Source organism: Saccostrea cucullata, unplaced genomic scaffold (assembly GCF_032062105.1).
Source record: "Saccostrea cucullata isolate Sc308-1 unplaced genomic scaffold, CSIRO_AGI_Scuc_v1 ctg5376, whole genome shotgun sequence".
Lineage (NCBI taxonomy): Eukaryota > Metazoa > Mollusca > Bivalvia > Ostreida > Ostreidae > Saccostrea > Saccostrea cuccullata.
This window is the reverse complement of record NW_026939626.1, coordinates 45746-68324: the sequence shown is the minus strand read 5'-3', so window position 1 is coordinate 68324 and position 22579 is coordinate 45746.

Here is a 22579-nt window from a genome sequence, read left to right as displayed (position 1 = left end):
ATTACAAATTTTACTATGTTTATATGTAATATATAGAAAAATAAAAAGTTTCTGCGGTTGCATTTAAATGATTGATAAACTTATTTTTTAAAACCCAAGCTAATCCATGCATATGTAAGGCCTCGATAAAAAGGGTGTGTATAACACTTTGAAAAACAACATATTCAAGGAGAAAGACTAAAATCGTTTACTTTTGGATTCAGTATTTGTTTTTTAACTCACAAATTGAAATAAAACAAGATAAGATAATGAATCCGTACCAAGAAATTCATACCTCAAAATAAATTATGTTCCAACGAAACAAAACAAAAAACAAAAAACAAAAACAAAAAAACAACATGCAAATAATAGAAATGCCAGCTTTCAACATGCACAGTCTATAGAGCTACCAGGTATGCAAGTTAAGGGAAACATTTCAACACAATTTGACGTCATTTCAAATGTGACGTTATTGTTTTCAATTGTGATAAAAGTCAAGGGTAATTCGACGTGCCTGAGTCGACGCTGCGTTAAAACATATGCACAGATCAAGTAGATCAGGCCTCGTTAAGATAAACTATGAGAGATATCTCTTTTACTATAAGAGATATCGCTTTAACTTAGAAAGCTACCTCCAAAAGTAAAAGAGATATCGCTCCCTAGGTGAAAGAGATATCTCTCCAACGTTTCGAGATATCTCTTTTCAGGAAATAGATATCTCTCAATGAGAAAGATATATTTGTTCAAGTGGGAGATATCTCTCTTATCAAAAGAGATACAATGCATCTCTCTAAGAATAAAAGATATCTCTCTAAAATGAGAGACATTTCTTTTTTTCAAGATTGAAATTAAATTGAAATGAAGAACTAAATTGAGAGATATCTCTGTAATTTTAAGATAAATTTTATTTTCCAAAATAAATAGCAAAAGGGCTTGCCATAGAGTACAGTACTTTTTAACAGCACTTGTACACTGTATATGTTTCAAATATCCTTTCGGAACACTTGGACAAATTTCCTCCGAATTATATGACTGTGTACATAACGTTAAGTAATACCAACCGGATAAAAATTCAACAGTTCCTTCAAAATTAAGATACATAAGGAAATTGGAATGTCATATATCATGCATAGGGCTAGATTAAATATATAACCCTCACAATTTCCAATTTTCCAACATTCATGATATCTATTTTTTTTAAATTCCTTTGTTTTACTCCAAAGACAAACAAAAATAAAGATCAACAATATTAATGATTTATTAAAATACATTTCATTTATATAATTTAACATTTATGTTGCAACAAACATAAGGATGATTTTTAAAAAATACATTTATTTTAATGCAATAAGTATTTTGATACCCCGGTTACCCATCAACTGGTTAATTTCTTTCCATAATCCTTTCAAAGCTAGAACACCTTATCTTATCCTCCTTCAATGAGTAAAAAGTCTGTAAAACAGTTTGTCGTGTGTTGCCACCTTTGTGACGTTTAATAATTTGTTTGAAATTCTCAAAAGTATTATTAATAATTACATATAATTTTTAGCAGACACAAGATATCAATATGAGAAATAAAACCAATTTTGTAAAGGGAGATAATCCAAATTTACAGTAATTACCACTTAGATTTAACAGAAAAATCATGAAAATGGGTCTGAAAACGCTAAAACATAAATTTAAAAAACAAACAAATGGCGGAGGCGGGGTGGCAGGAGGTAAATAACAAACTTTGAAACAACGTCCGTCCTCCAAGGATGTAGATGGGAGAAAAGGCAGAGTAACTCACCGCATGGTCAGAATTTCATTTGTTAGATTTTGATTGGTCAGATTTTGATTGGTCAATCTCTGCCTCTCCTCCCATGGTAAGACATGGAACAAAATTACCATTACAAAGCACAGCTATACAGTATTTCAGACTTTCACATTCAAGGAGGACACTTATTGATTACAATAAAAATTTTTAAGTAAACTTAAATTTATTTATTTTAATGCAATAAGTATTTTGATACCCCGGTTACCCATCAACTGGTTAATTTCTTTCCATAATCCTTTCAAAGCTAGAACACCTTATCTTATCCTCCTTCAATGAGTAAAAAGTCTGTAAAACAGTTTGTCGTGTGTTGCCACCTTTGTGACGTTTAATAATTTGTTTGAAATTCTCAAAAGAATTATTAATAATTACATATAATTTTTAGCAGACACAAGATATCAAGATGAGAAATAAAACCAATTTTGTAAAGGGAGATAATCCAAATTTACAGTAATTACCACTTAGATTTAACAGAAAAATCATGAAAATGGGTCTGAAAACGCCACTGACTTGACCGAAATAGGGAAAGTTCAGACCCATAAACATACCAAAAGTGAGTAAAGTTACAAAAATGGGAATAAACATATGTCCCGTAATGCAACAAAACAACTTTCTCATGAAATAAATATATATTTGACAAGATACTGTTTCTATTAATCTTTTACAATTCAATTATGAAATAAAAATTTCAATTCACAAGTGTCTTATGAGGAATAAACATATGCCCCCATGACAACCAAATGAGTTTATCCTAGTGTATTACGTCTGTGGGTCCCAAGTATTAACGAATGACTCTGTACAATGTTCGATAAGGGATAAACATATGCCCTTATAGTCACAAATCATCATCTTATTCGCTGTTCTTTACTAAGTTCACATGTGTGTGGTATTCACTTAAGGACTACCTCGAGCAATGTTTTAGATGAGGGATAGACATATACCCCCATATTGAAAAATCTTTCACACTGTAAGCTTCCTCACCATATTAAATGTTTATATGCACGCGATCTTGTCACCTACCAGCCTAAGTATTAACAAATGACTTAAGCACTATTGTTCTGGATGAGGGATAAACATATGCCCCCATAAGTTAATACTCTTGAAAATCACTTCAAAGTCGAGATCCTACACAATTAACAAAACAAAATCTGCTCCGAGGATCCACTTCCACTCAAGCATATATCAACATGGTGTCACGTGTCTTATGTAATATTTAAATGCATCCGATTTCCATCTACCCAGGAATCTAATTTGACTATCGCTCATCCCTCGTGATGCACAGTAAGAGGCCATTCCGATTCGAAAGGAATGTCCTTTGAATCTATTGACATCCAAATTACAAAACATGAGGCTTTGCTTTAATATGTTTGAAAATTCTTGCCTTGTGACTGCAGTGTTTTGGGGGTAGCAAAAAAGGGGCCCATCGGTCCTCCCTCTCATCTTAATGTAGTGTTCTAATGCCCCCACTGGACAATATTTTAAAGAGTTGCAAGAATTAATTGTAAGAGTAAAACTTTTACCATCAGAATGTTTATAATTTTGAAAGTGAATCAAAACTTTACTTTTCTGAAAAGTAATCTGTGAAACTTGTAAAACCTTATTAGCAGTGCCAACTGATGTTATCTCTCCTATTCTGGGGAAGCCGTGAAAAGCCAATAAAAACATTGTTTGAAATAATGCCCTTTTTTATACGCTCGATATTGTATGTTCTAACGCATCACAAATTTTATGCAGAACTACTATGGTTATTGGTAAACGAATATCCATTGAAGGTCTTGATTTGCGACAGGAACCTAATAGTTTCTGAATGAGAAAGCATGATGTATTGTCAGGTAAATTATTAATTTTATGTATATATGCTATTGATGAAATAAATGACACGATAGAGGAGGCTGCATAACCTTCAGCAAATAAATAAGAGATAAACAAAGCCAAAGTTTCCTGAGACAACGGAAGATCATTACTCATATCAAATTTGTTTGCAAAATTTCTATAAATAGACCATGCCCGTTAATATGCTTGAGTGGAAGCTGGTGCCAATGTTGAAATCAACAGGTTCCTCAAGACTGGTTCTAAGGAGGTAATGTTGGCAGATTGGGAATCACCGTTGGTTCTTTGTCCATCCAAGGAGCAAGTTGATGGAACTGCTGCACCATTAAATTTTTCCAGGAAGGCTAACCAAGTACATAAATCTGCTTTTACTTCTTTGTTTAGTCTAATGCGATAATATGCTTTTGTAATGCCAATAGTAGTGTTGATAAGTCGCCTTAAGAATGCTCTACCTGGCAAGACCACATTACACGCAAAATTAAGAAGACCAATCACTGACTGCATGTCCTTCAAAGTAATCTTTCTGCTTGGTAAAAGGTGTTCAATTGTATCTCTACATTTTTTAACTTTATCAATAGGTAACCTTGTCTCCATCATCTCGGTGTCTAATTCATATCCCAGAAAAGTCATTACCTTGTTAGGACCAAATGTCTTATCCTTAGCCATAGGTACACCTATGTCGGCGCAAACTGTTAAAAATGCCACAAGTTTTTTTGTGGCACTCTGTCGCAGATTTGTCAACAATTAGAAAATCATCTAATACATGAGTCACAAATTTAATTCCTAATTTTTCTTGTGCAATCCACTGAAGTGCTGTACTAAACCTTTCAAATATACGACAGGAAGAACTACAACCCATCTGAAGACATGTGTCAAAATACCAATGACCTTGCCAAGTGAAACCAAAGTATTCAAACTGTGATGCATGTAAGTTGATAATTCGAAATGCATTAGAAATATCTGTTTTGCAACAATATGATCCTTTCCCACACTGCTTAATGTTTTGAATAGCATCCTCTACAGAAGATTATTGAACAAATGACTCTTCCTCGGGTATGCCATCATTGACAGACTTACCTTCCGGATATGACAAATGATGGATCACACGGTACTCACCCTCTGGTTTCTTGCTAACTAGACCTAAAGGGGAACAATTTAAAATTGGCAGTGGTTTCTCTTTGAAAGGACCCATAATTCTACCCAAATTTATCTCCTTTTCTAACTTTTTGCTAATAACTTCTGGTAAGTCCAGTGCTGATTTTAGATTTTTTGAAAGAGTATTTCTACTTTCCCCTTTGTAACCAATGTGGAAACCATATCGAAAACCATTAACTAAAAATTCTGTTTCTACCTTATCATACCCCACCAACCAGTACTCTAATCTACTGGGATTTACTGGAGTTGGACCCTTTTGTGGGATAGGTTGGCTTTGAGAATTTAGCATTACCTGTGTTGGTTGATGTTCCATTTCCTTGAAATGGTTTTTGGGTTCTGGATTTGTCCAAGAAACGAAATGGCCGTTGAATTGGTTTTTTACATACATAGATTGGATGGAAGCCACCACAGTTATAACATCTGTGCTGGAATTTGCATGATGAACCAAGCCTACAATACCTTCCAGCTTTGTGATAGGCAAAGCATGACCCCTGAGGGATTTCCTCATACGTACCAAATGACGGACGGTCTGGTGTTATTTTGCTTGACTTCTTTTCTGATTGTTTGAGGCGAGCATTAACGTATATCTCCATATGGACATCACCCCATTCTACCTCACCTTGTTCTATGAGTTCCCTGAACTCCTTATCATATTTTCTCCAATCCCCCTTTTCCTCTGCAATTTGCCTTACTGATTCCATGTGTTTTGCAAGCTTTGGCTGTGCAAGTGTGTCTTTAATGCAATATATTGTCACATACCTATTCCACGCAGTTACCCAGTCATGCAGGGATAACGAACCATCCCTAACTTCGTCGTCATCTGTGGATCGCATATTGTGGATTACCACCTTACCTGTCTGATCCTGTTCCTCTACCTTGATAGAATACTTACTTTTCCCCTTTTCCTTTTTTAACAACAGAGCCATATCAACATATTGTTTTGACCAAATTTTAGATTTTATTTTGTCAGAAACAGTTGCCTCTATAGGTACTGATGAGCTTACAAAACCTGATTTCTTACCGATACTTGCTGCAGGTGAAAGTTCAGTACCTACAATCTGTGTACTGTGTTCGATTACAGCGCCTGATACCAATCCTGAGATACCTGCATTAACTGACTTATTTGTTATTTGACAAACGGACCCAGAAGGACCTGCTGTTAAGCTACTGCTTGATGTAGTGGAAGCATTATTTCCCCTTTCTCCCCCCATATTATGAACAGAGCTACTCCCCTGATGTTGCAGTAATGGTTTTATCTCTGATAACACCTTCTCCGTGACTGACTTTGTTATGGTTTGGGTTAATGCAGCCAAGGTTTCAGGAGGAACATCAAGGGGTTGAGTGCTTGTATCGACAGCCACAGCATCAGTGGTAGTGGACCCTCTAGTTCCGTTCTGTGCACGACGTGGTCTTTTCGCCAGACTTGTTTTGGACTGTTGGGCTTTATTCCTTTTGCCTGGCATAATGCTGGTAAATATATACCTATAGAAATTTAAAATTAAGGAAGAAGTTTTTTTTCCAATATATTATGTTACGTATAAATATAAACTGTAAAAGGCTTCGGCCTTAATTAATTGACAATGAACAAGAATTGTAAGACCTCACTGTAGCCAGTGTAGGCCCTAACTGTAACTGTAAGTCAGTTAGCCTACATGACAACGTATTTGAGCATATTAATATTTAACATTACATTATATAACCACTTTCATCGCTCAGTACAATGTGTAAATCCAATACAACAAACTAGAAAGTGATGAACCTTTTCTTACAATTAATTTTTCACTTCATTGATTCTGCCGCTTTTCGATAAAACACCCTGTATCACCTACAGTTGTTGACAAAAAATTTCCGGAAATATAGTAAATAGTAGAACCAAAAGTGTTTTGGAACAGATCTGTATTTCCCGAATTGCCGTAAGCCAATAAAAGCACCCATTGTGTGACTGCAATTGCCATTAGTCAACATCACTAAGCCGCTGCTGATCAGTAAGAACTATCCGCCACATAAAACGAAAGGCTGACGTAAGTAATAAATCACCACCTTTGAAGCCGACACCCCTCGCACCGTGTCAAATTCCCAAGAAGGCTGTAGTGCCTTTCCCACAGATAACTACCTGTTCGGCTGTTGTTAATTGTTTTCATCACTACTACAAACGAGGTACTTTAAGGGCTTGTAATGTATCTAAGCACAGTTGCAGAACAATAAAACCTTAATAAATGAATAAGGAAAAAGAACTATTTGTACAAGACTCAATATCATATAAAGGGGATAGCAAATACAAACAGTAAACTTGTACCTTCAAAAATGAAATGCGGATTTTTTTTTTTTTTTTTTTATAATTTTTCCATAATCTGTACCATTGAATCGAACATGATTAGGTAAATCAACTTGAAGTGAAATCGATATAGAAATCATCAAGGTAAAAGTGGGCCTAACATGAATTAAAAACCAAAACTGCTAACTGTCAAGTACAAAAAACTGCCTGAAACTTGTACCTAGGACTTGCCTAAAGTACTGTAAAAATTCACAATATTTTAGTAATCAACTAATACCGAAACAAGCAAATTGGCAGATATTTTTTCCACCGAATTGTTTTCCTTTTATACAGAAATAGGATAAATCTGAAACGCATCAACATGCATTTCTAGACTAATCAAATAAACAAGCGATGGAAAATAAATCGCCGGGGTAAAAGTTGAAACTAAAATGAAAAGACCCGCATGGGTACAAACTTGGCAAGTACAAAAGACTGCCTGAAACTTGTACTTAGGACTTGCCTAAAGTACTGTAAAAATTCACAATATTTTAGCAATCAACTTATACCGAAACAAACAAATTGGCAGACAATTTCCAACGATTTTCCTTCACAGAAAAAGGATAAGTCGATCTGGAATGCATTGAAATACATTCATAGACATCAAATAAAAATCGATGGAAAAAAATCGCCATCTGCATGGTAAAAGTTGAAACTAAAATGAAAAAACCCGAACGGGTTTAAACTTGGCAAGTACAAAAGACTGCCTGAAACTTGTACTTAGGACTTGCCTAAAGTACTGTAAAAATTCACAATATTTTAGTAATCAACTAATACCGAAACAAACTAATTGACAGACATTCTTCCAACGAATTTACTTCACAGAAAAAGGATAAATCTGGAATGCTTTAAAATACATTCCTAGATATCAAATAAAAAACGATGGAAAAAAATTGCCATCTGCATGGTAGAAGCCGAAACTAAAATGAAAAAACCCAAATGGGTTGAAACTTGGCAAGTACAAAAAACTGCCTGAAACTTGTACTTAGGATCTGCTAAAGTAATGTAAAAATTAAACTAACAACAAAACAATCTAATTTGCTGATACTTTTTCCAACCGAATTTTCTTCCCAGAAAAAGGATAAATCTGTTATACATTATTAGACATCCTAAATGCCTATCGTACTGTTAAAATAACAAAGTGTTGTATAATTTCAAAGAATATCTATCTGAAAAATTGACGAACATTAAAAGTAACAAAATGGTGACAAACTTTTCTGACTTAGATGTATATCTATTTTCTCGCTGAAATTAAAGCTCCCCTTATACTCCTATATAAATGAACATTCCCCTGACAGTTCAGATGAACTCCGTCGTGAACAAATTTACGACTGCAGTCTCCTTCACGGGGAGAAACGAAATAATTCCCATGTTCCCAAAATACGCAATAACCCAGTGCTGGCAATGCATCTCTCAATATTGCGTTTACTTTGTCTGCAATATTATTGTACCCAAAACGAACACCAAATCATGGCAATAATTTACAAACAATTATTTTTGGAACTTTATAGCGGCGATGCATTACCGATACCACAGATTCAATTTCTGCAGCTAACAAGGTAGCGTCGGTACTAGGGCTAATATCGTTCACCCCAATCATTAGAACAACTACATCTGGACCTAAAGCAAATACGCTCTCCATATCCTTAGATATTACATCACGAACCTTTCTTCCACCCACACCCCTGTACAAAACGGAATGCGTTTCTCCAAGACCAAGGCTCGCAGAATACCTAATGTCACCATATTTCAAGAATTCATGAAAACGACGCACAATTGAGTGTCCAAGAATGACAGCTGAAGTTTTACTCATAGAGGACATAATGAAATAATTTTACTCACCAAAATCTTGATAAAATCAAATAACAAACTTTGAAACAACGTCCGTCCTCCAAGGATGTAGATGGGAGAAAAGGCAGAGTAACTCACCGCATGGTCAGAATTTCATTTGTTAGATTTTGATTGGTCAGATTTTGATTGGTCAATCTCTGCCTCTCCTCCCATGGTAAGACATGGAACAAAATTACCATTACAAAGCACAGCTATACAGTATTTCAGACTTTCACATTCAAGGAGGACACTTATTGATTACAATAAAAAATTTTAAGTAAACTTAAATTTTTTTACTTTTGCCAAAATTGTATAAATGTAGCCTAAAGAGTCAAACAAGTAAAAAAACGCAGACGAGAACGTATGCAAACACTATACATAATTATTAAGTAGATAAAAACCACGATTCAAATTAAACAATAACATAACAAGGGAAACACACAGATTTTCTCGTGAAAATCATTATCATGTACACACACCAAATATAGATAGCTATACACAAGGATCTAAGAAATTGACTGCTTTCACATTACGGATACAAAGACGGCTGCATTTGACGAGAAGCCATGAAAAATCATTACGAAACTGTTTTAATTTATCAGCCAAGATCATATCAAAGTCTTAATAATCATATATTATATGTGAATTTTGTTTCAATTATTTTAATGAAATAAAAATTCAGGAAAGCAATTATGTTATAATTTTTTTCATGTTACACAATTCACATTTAACAATGTGATCTTAATTTGTGCGAAAAAAAACCGTGAATTTAAAAATGTAAAAAAAAGCAGATTTTGCATTTCTAAACAACTTAAGGAAACATCGTGTTTACTCTGCTTTATTTCTAATTTCGGGTCGACTGGGAATGTTCACTCCAAATAGGTACCTGATCCCAGCTCTGTTATTTCCACGGGTTCGTTTTTGGAACCTCTTCACTTCACAAACTTTGAATTGTTTAAAGATTTTTTAATATCAATCACTGTTCCTATTTTCTTCACCTTTTAAGTTTTAATTGAAAAAACTTATTTTCCCTTCTGTCTCTCTTGACCCCATGCTTTTTATGATTTTGTATCTGAAGGTTTCTTCAAAAAGGCTAATTTCATTGTTTCTGACATTTTTAAAATTTTACATGTTAAAGTAATCACACTCTTAAGATCCGTTTTGTTTTGATGACACCTCTTTTATCTCTTTTATCGCGCTTAATGTGAAACGCCAGAAATTGACAAATAAGCGACATTTCCTGTTTAATCAAACATACTTGCAGTGAGAGCGAGCACTCGTCATTAATATATCTTATCGAAAATTTAGTTCCTAATTAGTTTCACACCTGACTGAGGATTGAACTTTAAAATTGATATCATACGTGCGTTGCGTTACAATGCAAAACTCAATACTACACTATAGACAATGTCTTTGAATTAAACATATGAAGGATATGAAGATACCGATCAGTACTCAGTATGGAATGGAAACTACCATTGTTAATTGACAATAGATTTTTGAAATTTGCGATGTAGTAGTAACAATGTGTTACTCATGTCTGGTTATTCTTAACTCCTGACTGCGAATTTCCTTACACTTGAATATTTAATTTTTACACAGAAAGATCTTTTTGACTTCATTTCTCAACTGTGAAGCATGAGACCAGTATATTAGTGGGTTTAACAGAGAGTTAAGATTAGCTCCTACGAAGGCAACAAGAGAAACCGCATAGTGGTTATTTTCAAACATGAGAGAAAAGCTGAATGGACCAGAACACAAAAACAGAACCAGAAGAATTTTACTTACTAACTTCATCGACTTAATGATTCTCTTTTGCTTGATCTTTTCCATATTTCCGGCATTAGAACCGCTTGACATATTCATGTATCGTTTCTTTACCTGATAGATTGTAAGGGCATAGAAGATCAGGGTCAGTGCCATAAGTGCTTGGTTTAATGAACATAATATCAATCTTACGATGTCTTTGTTTGGACCAAAGACTTTCGAATAAGTCTTGAGTTTTGTTAAATCAGGGGAAATCAGAGATGAAAAGAGAGAAAATGCCGTTGTCCAGCTTACAATATAGATGATGTACTTCCTATTCTTATCAAAGAGGCGTTGTGCCCAGACATTTTCTGACAGAACGAGGAACCTATGTAGACTAATACAGAAAGTCTGAAATAAGGACATGACCAAACTTGTTATGCCAGAGATGTTCTCCAAGATGCACAAAACTAACTCTCCTGAAAATGTTGGAAAAAGTAATCGACATCCTACAATAAAGGACGTGAATCCCTGTAGGAAGTCACTGAGGGTCAAACCCATAACGAGGTTATGGTTTGTATTATGTCGGAGATCATAATTTCTGACATACGCGACCATTACAAGAACATTTACTACCATGACTACAGTTCCTACCCCAAGCATTACTACAGGAACTCCAATAGACAAAGAATTTGTGGTGGGGAGTGAAATGTTTGTCCATTTGTCTGTAAAGTATCCAGTCGTATTAACAGCCCTATTTGAAGAGGTGGATGTTTCATATTCGATCGATGGAAGCAAAGTGGTACTTGTCCAGTTTAGTACGTAAGTTTCAGGTTCAGTAAGTTCGCTCCATTTATATGTTGTTAAGAAATCCTGGTAAAATTCATTGGTTGTGGTATGTGAAGGATTTACAGTTGACGTCACGGCTGGTGTTGTCCAATTGTATGTTGGGTCAGTCATCTGCTTACTCTTTTTGTTAACAATAGTATTTGCAACTGCATTGACTAGCAAGATCATCAAGAATGCAGTTGTAGCCATTAATTTCTAAAAAAAAGAAAAGTTTCCTATATCAAATATAGAAATTAATGTAATCGTTTGATTTCCTATAGGATATGGATGGAATCGATGGTATTGATTTGTATAATTGTTTTATTTGTATTCAATGCTTTTTATTTTGTATTGTAAAATTTGAACAATCACTTGAATTGTTTAAATTTTCATTTGCATTTATATAATTTCTTATCTGTGTTGTTAAATTTCTTATTTGTGTTCGATAATTTTTATTTTATGGTATCAGTATTGTATTGTATCGTACGGGAGTGCTAACTTTCAAAAAGTAAGTTGAAAAATTTTAACTTTCAAAAAATAAATTGAAAAATTTTAACTTTTAACCACTCTAGACTTAAACTGACACTTAGGGTCACTGAGCAGGCAGTGAAAGGTCTTCATCGTGTCAAGCTCTATCGTGACAGTCGGCCATGAAAAAATCTTTTTCCGAAAAAATCTTAATTTAAGGTGCCAAGCATTTCTGTAATCAGGGTCCGATCACAAAGCGAACGCTCTACCACTAGGCTACCGTGACCGGTACATAAGAAAGATAATTGAAATATAATTTTCTTAAGCAGTCTGTTTGAAGAAGTGCTTGTTGTTCTTGTACCTAGGCAAGTTTCTCATGATTTTTTTCGTGCCCACTTTACAAAAAAATTAACAAATGGGAATTCCAGGTTTCTGAACGCCTATATGAAGCCTTTATGCGTATGTGTTCCAGTACTGTAATTTCAATGAAATCTTAGTGAAAGATTTTCTGGACAAAGACACATGTTATACAAAAATCCTTATTGGTTATATAAATATTTATAAAAGAAAAGTTGTAGTTGTTAATCTGTCTCAACACCGAAGCATTGGAGTTTTTGCAGGCTATTAATTCTGAACTTGGCATATCCTTATCATTATGTACATTGTTGCAGTCAACCATCAAACAAAAAAATTACAAACACCCATGAAATCTTTCTCATTTTCTATATTTTCTTGTTTTTTTAATTATAAAAAAACATTTAGTTAAAAACATGTACTGTATACAAGAAAAATTTCGCCCAGTTTTATATTCGCCCCTTTCGCTCTGTTCTTGATTATGCGAATTTAAAACGGGACGAATTCAAAGAACACGGCATAATTTCTTATAGAGAACTGTGACTGGGCGAATTTAAAATGGAGCAAAATTGTTGGCAAGTGCAAAAGGGCTAAAAAAAAATACAGGGCGAAAATAACCCTTCATACAGTATCTACTCGTTAATTGTCTTGAACTACATTTAAAAAGAACATTTATGTATTCGCGTTAAAATGTAAATTAAACATTAAGTGGCCCACTGTACTTTGCTATTCATTTAATAATTGGACACGTGTTGTACAATCCGTTGTCTGCAATGGCAATTGCCCTACAACTTAAATAAAGGTTTTTTCATCGTAATAGATATTCAATTTTTTTAACCAGCGTATTAGGCGACTTTGGAAAAAAAGTCTTGACCGAGATGTTTTCCAAGGTCATGATGAGAATTTTTCATATTCTGGGTCAACATTACTGCTAAATCGCCAACAATTTCAATTCATTACCGCTACATTTTTTTTCAAATTTTCGACCGATCATTACCGCTACATTTTAGCCGAAAACAATTCATTATCACTATGTATATAATCAGCCAGGTATGGTACAAAATATGAGTTCCAATCAACGGAATTTATTCTCTAAGTAGTGAAGTACAATTTCGATTTGAATTCCAGTCAGAATATAAGTATATATTTCTGTAGCTAGAATGTAATTATTTAGCGAAACTTCAACTTTATGATTACTTTTGAGAAGTTTAGCAAATCTCGGGAATGCCGGATTACAAGACAGCATTATGACAGAATGAGGACTATGGGTTTAATCTACATTGTGTAAACAGTGCTTGTTATTTTTTTTTTTTTATTTTAAAGCAAGTACCAATAAACATGATATATTAAAATATCTGAGAATTTAGTTAGAATAAGTAATGACGATATATGGATATATTCCTTCCATGCTCTTCTCAAATCACAGACGTAAACTGTATATGTACATAATAAAATAGTTTCTAACCTAAGTTAATTTCTAAGTTTTTTTTTTTTTTTTTTTTTTTTTTTTTGCTATTGTTGTAGCAAAATTAATTCTAAAATCCAATAATTTTTTTAACAAATATAAGGGAAAAAATATGAATCACTTTTAATGTGTGATTGATGAAACATGCTAGCCTTTATTAGATTTATTTAAGCAGAGTTCTGTTAATCATCAAAAATGTTTAAAAGAACTTATATTTCGAATCGAAGTTAATATTTTATGGATTTTAAAAATTCGCACAATAAGTGTACAAAATACTTTGTAAACATACCACGAAAAACTTACTTTCTTTCTTCGTCTGGAAAGGTTTCTATCTCTTTGAGGATCCTCAAAGACTTGAAAACAAAGAAAGAGCAGCACTATTTATAATCCATTTTTAATTATAATTTTGGTTTATACTTGCATTTTTTCAAAGCAGTATAATTTACTATCAGTAAATGCTTCCTAAATTAAGATATTTTTTTCACTTTAAGGTTAATTTAGTATTTCTTGTCTGCCTCCGCATAAAATTGTAGGTACTTATCTTGAGACGTGAGACGAAAAAGTAAAAAGTACAACTAATAATTTGTTTTGCCAGCTTAAGTTCATCTTCAAAATATTTGTTATTGTATATCACAATAATGTAAACTACCCAAACAGCTTGAAAACGTTTATTAACCACCAGGACATTTTCAAACTCTATATAATTTTAGGTTTGTGAACTGAATTGCGAGACAAAAACGAAAGCACTACACCATAATTTCGGCTGGAAAGTTCAATGTTCATATACTAAAATGCAAAAGAAACGCAACATCCAATATCTTGGGTAGAAAAATTATATACAGGATAAAACTTTGTAAAAAGTAAGGATATCTTCACCTTTATAAGTATTGGTAATTTAACGGTTGAATGATATTCATACCATTACTAGAATCTCAGTTTGAGTCCGCTTTACAAAAATAAAATAGAATAACGGTATATGCATGTTTAAGAAAACATTTTGCAATAATACGGAGGCTGAACGGTTTGTACATGCATCTGTAAATCATAAGTAATGCAGCAGTATTCCGAAAAATAAATTATCATTTACTTTTCCAAAGAGATACTGCCACGGTTTCCTGAAAATGACTTAATTAGGCATTTTCATTGTCCTAGCAGGAAAACTTCAAAATAAAGATGATGAAGAGTTGCAGATGCCAAAATGCATCAAAACACGGCTTATCAGGCTCATATTTAATTTTCATAAGCATGAATCTTATGTCCAAAGAGAGGAAATCCATGGGTTACTATATTGCGCTAGGTTAGAGAAACTTCTACATCGTCATTTCCAAACAGGCATTTAAAAACGGCAAAGATATGATACTCATAATTTTCTTTTTAATTATATCTCTGATTTTCTTTAAGTTGAACCTGGCTGTGTTCATTATTTTAATCATTATATTAAAAAAATGCGAATTTGTACATCACTGCTTGTTGCGTTTCTCTTGCGTTTCAGTTTATAAGCAATATATTGTTTAAGCATGTAGTATTTGCAATACAAAATTTTTTCAAATTAAAAAAGAAACCTTTTGTCATCAGGATATTGGCCTATTAAATAGTTTAAGCTAGAAATAGGGAGAACTATTGTCAAATCGCCATACCTACATTTACTTTCAGAAAGTTTTGTATTCAAGGTATAAAATCGATTTTTACTTTATAAATTAAAGCTTTTATGAGCTGTAAACGATTTTTTTGCAAATCAATTTATCGTTCTTTAGATATCAATTATTTTATTTGTAAGAAATGAGTTTTATTTCAATTCTATATTATACTGATGCCTGTATAATAACAAAAGCATATGCATGTTTTCTATGTACATTTACCTACTTGTGACTAAATATTTCAGAGATTATGCAATAATTCTCACCAGGAAATATTGTTACGTAAAAAAAAATATATAAGCATTAGCCACCTGGAAGGAAGTTGTCAAGTGACTATCGCTCAAACTCTAAGGCAAAATTCAAGATTCTCCTTCAGAAAACTACAAAACCATATCTCAGTTTTGAACAATTTCAATATTCCCAACAACTAATTTGAATTTAAATTATCATATCTATACTGAATTCAAAACCTCCATAAAAATCCTTTCATAGAAAGATACGTTGCCAGTTTCAGTAAATATTTTACCAAGCTTCTTGCTTTATTCCTCACTAAAATATCAACAGCAGTGAAAAAGAAACTTCCGGAGTACTGTGCAACAATGTGATCGAGAAGTTATGAAAATGATATGCGTACTTTAAAATTAAAAGGATTTTTTTGTTGTTGAAAAATTGAAATCATAAAAATTCACCAAAATCAACAACATAAAATTTAACGACTTTGCAACTTTATATATAACCATTCCCCACGATGAATTAAATTTCAGGATTTTCGATGACATTGACAATTGCATTTTCAGTACAAATAGAACTCTTAAATTTACATACCTTGCCATTTGTCATTTGCAAAATAATTTGTTTTAAAAAATCAGTTTACACTCAACTACTCTGAAGAAAATACTTTAAAAATTCTTTAGTTTCTGATTGAAAATATATTTATGGAGACCAGGCCTTCCCATAATCTATTAGAATTCCAGTTGGTACCAACTGCACCCTGTTATATGCAGACCCATTTTTTTAATCATATGAAGCAGAATGTGTCCAAAAAGAAGAAAATCCTGGCCTTCAATCTGACATTTAAATATTTATATCGACGACGTATTATAAGTTAACAATTGTTAATGGTTAAATAACAAAAACGCTTTTTTAAAAAACATGATGAATTTAACTTTTTAATCGTCAACATCCCTTACTTATACAGCAATATACCTTCCTCACCTGCACATGGAGTTTACATTCTCAAATAATTCTATACGCAAGAGCATGTTCTATCTATGAATAATTTCTAAGACGAGGTAAATTTTGACAAACAAGTTGATGAAACAACAAAATCTGCAGTCTCGTTTTAGGTCATCATTTCGTAAGTTCCATGGTCGGTACAGTGATCTTGATCTTGTGGGCAAAAACAATTTATAATTGAGTTAAATGCTGACTGACGTTTTTCATGATAATTGTTAGACCATTGTTTACACACTGAATTGTCGACAGGTTTTTCCTATTTATTTCCCGATGATGACAAGGAGCACACAGCGGGTGTAACCATTCTGCGGGGATGCTCATTACCCCCACGGCAACTGATTCAACCACTGATGTTTTGGAAATCCGATCAATGCAGTGTTTGCTCTGCTCCAAATTTATATTGTTTCATCAACATTTGAGCTTTTAATACTGTTCGTTATCTCGGTATATTTCAATTTTGTATTGTAAATATAAATTTGGATACTGTCAGCCTTGGAATGTTTATAAGTTGGGATGATTGAAGCGTATAAGCCATTTCTTATTTTAATAAGGCACTATAATATGTTCATGATATTTTCAAAGGAATAATTTTCTCCCAGTGTAAACATTTTCAGAATACAGAATAGGCTTCGCACTCAAGGACTCTACTAAAAGGAGAAAGCAATGATATTATTCAGTTTTATATTTATGGAATAACTATGTTCTTACATGGTATTTGTGACTGTTAATGCCGATTTAGTGGTCACAAAACTAGGTTTTGCGGGCGATGCGTACCGCAATTTCTGAATTTTGTTTAAGGTATTCAATCCTTAATAGCAACAGATTTAATGAAATTGAATAAATAACAGATGTGTAGATGTTCACTACTCTGTATATTTAGAAATAAATACGAGTGGAATGTTTCCTAATTTATGAACTTGAATTGGTAGTAGTTATCTCCCTTAATTTTTGATAAATAAAAAAATCAATTAAAAAAAACAGGGCAAAAAAAAAAAAAAAACCATTTCAAATTGTCATTCTATTTCTAATGTTTTAATGCATTTTTCCACCGCAATATTAAATGATATTCTTATTATTTGAATTTATTTTTAAAAAATGCTTCTCCCCATAGACTTAAATAGTTAGTGAAATTTTTGAAAACATATCGCGGGCAATTAATATGCATTCCTTTTTCTACTATAAAATGATTTAATTTTATATTAGAAAAGTTAATTTAGGTACTTAATCAAATGCAGATCTACGATTTGAAGCAGAATATGTATGATACTAATTGTGTGTTTTCTTTAAACTGAATTTGTTTTAGATAAGAAAGCCGTTTTAGAAATACTGATAATTTTCATCCCAGTGTAAAATTTGGTCGGGTCCTTGGTAGGCAAGGCGTATAAAAATTAAAAGATTAGAACGTGTAGAAAAATCTTAGAAAATAGAAGTACTAGTGAGGATGTACAGAGTTTGAGGATGTATGTAATTGTTTACCTTTATATGAAATTTCTATTGGAAGTTTTTTTAAACAATGTTTTCTTGGGGAAAAAAAACTACAGAAAAACCTTAAAGTAAATACGCATTACGAAAATCTCAAATTTTAACAAAGAAACAAGAATGTCAAAATGAAGTGTAAAAAAAAGGAGAAAATGAGCATTACATATAAGTAATAAATACATAGGCTGTTTCATGAAACTGAATATCAGCCTAAACAAAGCCATAAAAATTAGGAATACATCACGAAATTAAAAGAAAAAAAAAAAGAAAAATGTACTGTTCCATTTGCTTTAATAAGAATGGATTTCATGCATACATTTTATGAGATAGAGGATACTATTTTTTTGGTAAATAAAAATAAATCTAAAAAAACTATGAAGAACAAAATTGCATTGTTATCATCTTCCTTATAATTACCTTTAGATTTTTTTTTAAAAGATGAAGGATATGCAGATAACGAACAGTATTCAATATTAAAGTCCATAAAACAATACAAAATAGGAGCAGAGCAAACACGGACCTCTGAAACATCAGAGGTGGGATCAGGTGCCATGGAGGAGTGAACATTCCCTGCTGACCCGTCACATCCGCCGTGTGCTCCTTGTCGTGATCAGGAAATAACGGAAAAATCCGTCGTTAATTCAATGTATAAATAATGGACTAACAATTGGAATGAAAAACTTCAGTCAGCATTTGACTCAATGATGAATTGAATTGATGACAAGGTCATTGTATCGACCATAAAACTTACGAAATGATGACTTTAAACAAGACTGCTGATATTCTTGTTTCATCAACTTGCTTGTCAATAATTTATCTCATTTTTAAATTGTACACACGTAGAGCATACTCTTGCGTATCGAATCAGCTTAGATTTATATACTCCGTATGCAGGTGTGAAGGTATATTGCTGTATAAGTAAAAGAAGTTGACGAAAGTATCTTTTATTTCAAGCTCACCAGGATATATCGTATCGACATAGGAATGGAAATTACCATTGTTTATTGACAATACGTCGTCGATATATCTAAATATCGAGTTGAAGGCCACAGCAAGTGTTTTCTTCTTTTTACGCATAAGATTTTGCACAAATTCTGCTTCATATGAATATAAAAATGGGTCCTCTAATAACGGAACGCAATTTGTACCCATGGGAATTCCAATAGATTGTTGGAATACCTGGTCTCCAAAAACCACATAGATATTGTCAATCAGATATTAAAGCATTTCTTTAATGTCAATTTCAGAGTACTTGTGTGTGCAATTAGAATTTGTTTTAACAAAATAATTTTGCAAATGACCAATGACCAGGTAAGTAAATATCACTTGCATAATAAGAAACAACGGCAAATGAGTTATTATATTACTAATTAAAAAAAAAAAGAAAAATGACACAAAAGGTTAAAAAGACTTTGAAACTATCTTGAAATAAATACAATGTAATACCTTTAAAATTGTTACATATGACCTCTTCAACTTATATATAATTATGATACAGTAGTTTAAAGTCTAGATCAGAAAAATTATCACTTATTCAGTCTTTTTATCAAATCATGTCTGCTACATGAAAACACATTTATTGACCCAATATGCATATATTAGAATATTGTCAGTAAGTGTGATTGACTATATTTATAGGATTTAATGAGGCATATTTATTAACCTATAAGAGACATAAACATATTTAGGTACAATTGCCAATGCGAATTCCTTTTCGTAAAATAACTCATTTGTGGAATTTCACATCATTTTCTGTGTACTATCGAAAGCTCTACTCAGAGTTATTTTACTTATTTTACTTTCGCAGTATTTCAAGAATCCACAGAATTATCTATTTACTGTTTTCATCTGTCAAAAACAATTCACAAAAAACTAAGCCAAATTATGAATATAATTCAGAAGAGTAAATATTAGTTAGTTATACATATTATGTGTCGTAATTGATAACATAATATATTTTTTAACAAGAGGCCCAAGGGCCTTATATGTCACCTGAGTATTGTGTAACAACTCTAAAACAATTAACTATGGTTCGTGTTTTAAACCAGAGGCCATGAAATTCACAATTTTGAAAGAGGCATCATTGCTTATCATAATTATAAACTTAGCATGCTTACTCTGTTTACTTAATACCCAGAGGTATATCAGAGTAACAAAGAGAAAATGCACTTCCACTTTATAACCAGTTTTGCACCTCACTCACAAGAAACCACTGGCCCTGGGGCCACATACCTGGTATTTCAAAATTTTGCAAATTTTATCATAAAATGGTTGATTAAAACCAAAGAGCAGATTTCAAAGCGTTAATCTATTTTCAGACTATGTCACCACCCCCCCCCCCACCCAGGGGGCATAAAAATAACCATTTTGCTAGATGCACCTTTATTCATCATAAATATGTATACTTGGATCATTGGCATAAAAACCAGGAGCAAAGGAAAAGATTTTTAAAAGAATTAATGTATTTTCAGTATATAATCAATAGAGCCCCGCCCTAACACCAGAACCCCGGACTCTGGGGCCATAAAATTCACAAATTTGGAAAAGGCAGTCTTGCTCATCATAACTATGTGCCTAGTTAGTTTATTTAATACCCAGGAGCAGAGAAGAAGATTTTCAAAAAATAAATGCATTTTCATTATATAATCAATTGAGCCCTACCCTAACACCAGAACCCCTGACCCTGGGGCAATAAAATTCAAAATTTTGGAAGAGGCACTCTTGCTCATAATAACTATGTACCTAATTCATTTATTTAATACCCAGAAGCAGAGAAGATGATTTTTGGAGAATTAATGTATTTTCATTATATAATCAATAGAGCCCCGCCTTAACACCAGAACCTCTGACCCTGGGGCCATATAATTCACAATTTTGGAAGAGGCACTCTTGCTCATCATAACTATGTACTATGTTTGTTCATTTAATACCAAGATACAGAGAAGAAGATTTTCAAAAGAATTAATGCATTTTCACAATATAATCAATAGAGCCCCACCCTAATACCACAACCCTTGACTCTGGGGCCATAAAATTCACAATTTTGGTAGAAGCACTCTTGCTCATCATAACTATGTACTTAGTGAGTTTATTTAATACCCAGGAGCAGAGAAGAAGATTTTCAAAAGAATTAATGTATTTTCATTATATGATCAATAGAGCCCCGCCCTAATACCACAACCCCTGATCATGGGGCCATAAAATTCACAATCTTGGTAAAGGCACTCTTGCTCATCATAACTATGTACATAGTTTATTTAATACCCAGGAGCAGAGAAGAAGATTTTCAAAGAATTAATGTATTTTCACTATATAATCAATAGAGCCCCGCCCTAATACCACAACCCCTGATCCTGGGGCCATAAAATTCACAATCTTGGTAAAGGCACTCTTGCTCATCATAACTATGTACATAGTTTATTTAATACCCAGGAGCAGAGAAAAAGATTTTCAAAGAAATAATGCATTTTCACTATATAATCCATATAGCCCCACCCTAGTACTAGAACGCCTGACCCTGGGGCATGAATTTCACAATTTGGGTAAAGGACTCAATGCTCATTACAATCATGCCAACAGTTAGACTGCTTTATGTCCAAGAGTAAAGAAGAAGATTTTTAAAGATTGCACTAATTTTAGTGGTTTTGGCCCCACTCCTCAGGCCCCAGGGGGACAGGGACCATGAAATTCACAATTTGTGTTCCCCTTCACTCATAGATGCTTTATGCCAAAATTGGTTGAAATTGGTTGAGCGGTTGCAGAGAAGAAGCTGAAAATGTTCAAATGTTAACACACGACGCAAGACGCACGACGACGGACGAAAACGGATAGCAAAAATTCATCTGGGGTTTAAATTCGATAAAAGTAAATAGTAAAACTTTAATCGAGTTCATGGCGGTTTCAGGCCTCAAGAAGAATGATGATATTAAAGCAAAAATTGCATTTCACTTTTGAATCTGCTTTTCAATAAAAATAGAGCCTGTCTGACTGATAGGATAAAAAAGAATCAGATTATTGAGAATTTGACAATATCTGTTTTCATTCGTAATTATTAACATTTTTGTAGAATTATATGTAGGGAAAACGAACAATATTCAAGCTCAGAAGAGCAATAATCCAATGCAAATCAGACGAATTCCTAACATAGACCTCTAAAACATCAGAAGTGGAACAGGTGCCATGGAGTACGTAACGTAGCAACCGCTTTTAATAAAACGATGCTGAATGATAAAAATTGCAACGCAGCGCTTACTATAATAAATGATTGTCTTTATGGTTGATATTCTCAATAGCTTAGGCATAATTGTCGCTTAATGAAATTTTTGAAATACATAATTAGTGGTTGAGAATGTCAAATATTACTGCAATAATTTATTGCATTAAGTGTTGCATTGCAACATTTAATGATCTTTCTATCATTCCAAAGAGTTTTAAAATGAGTGGTT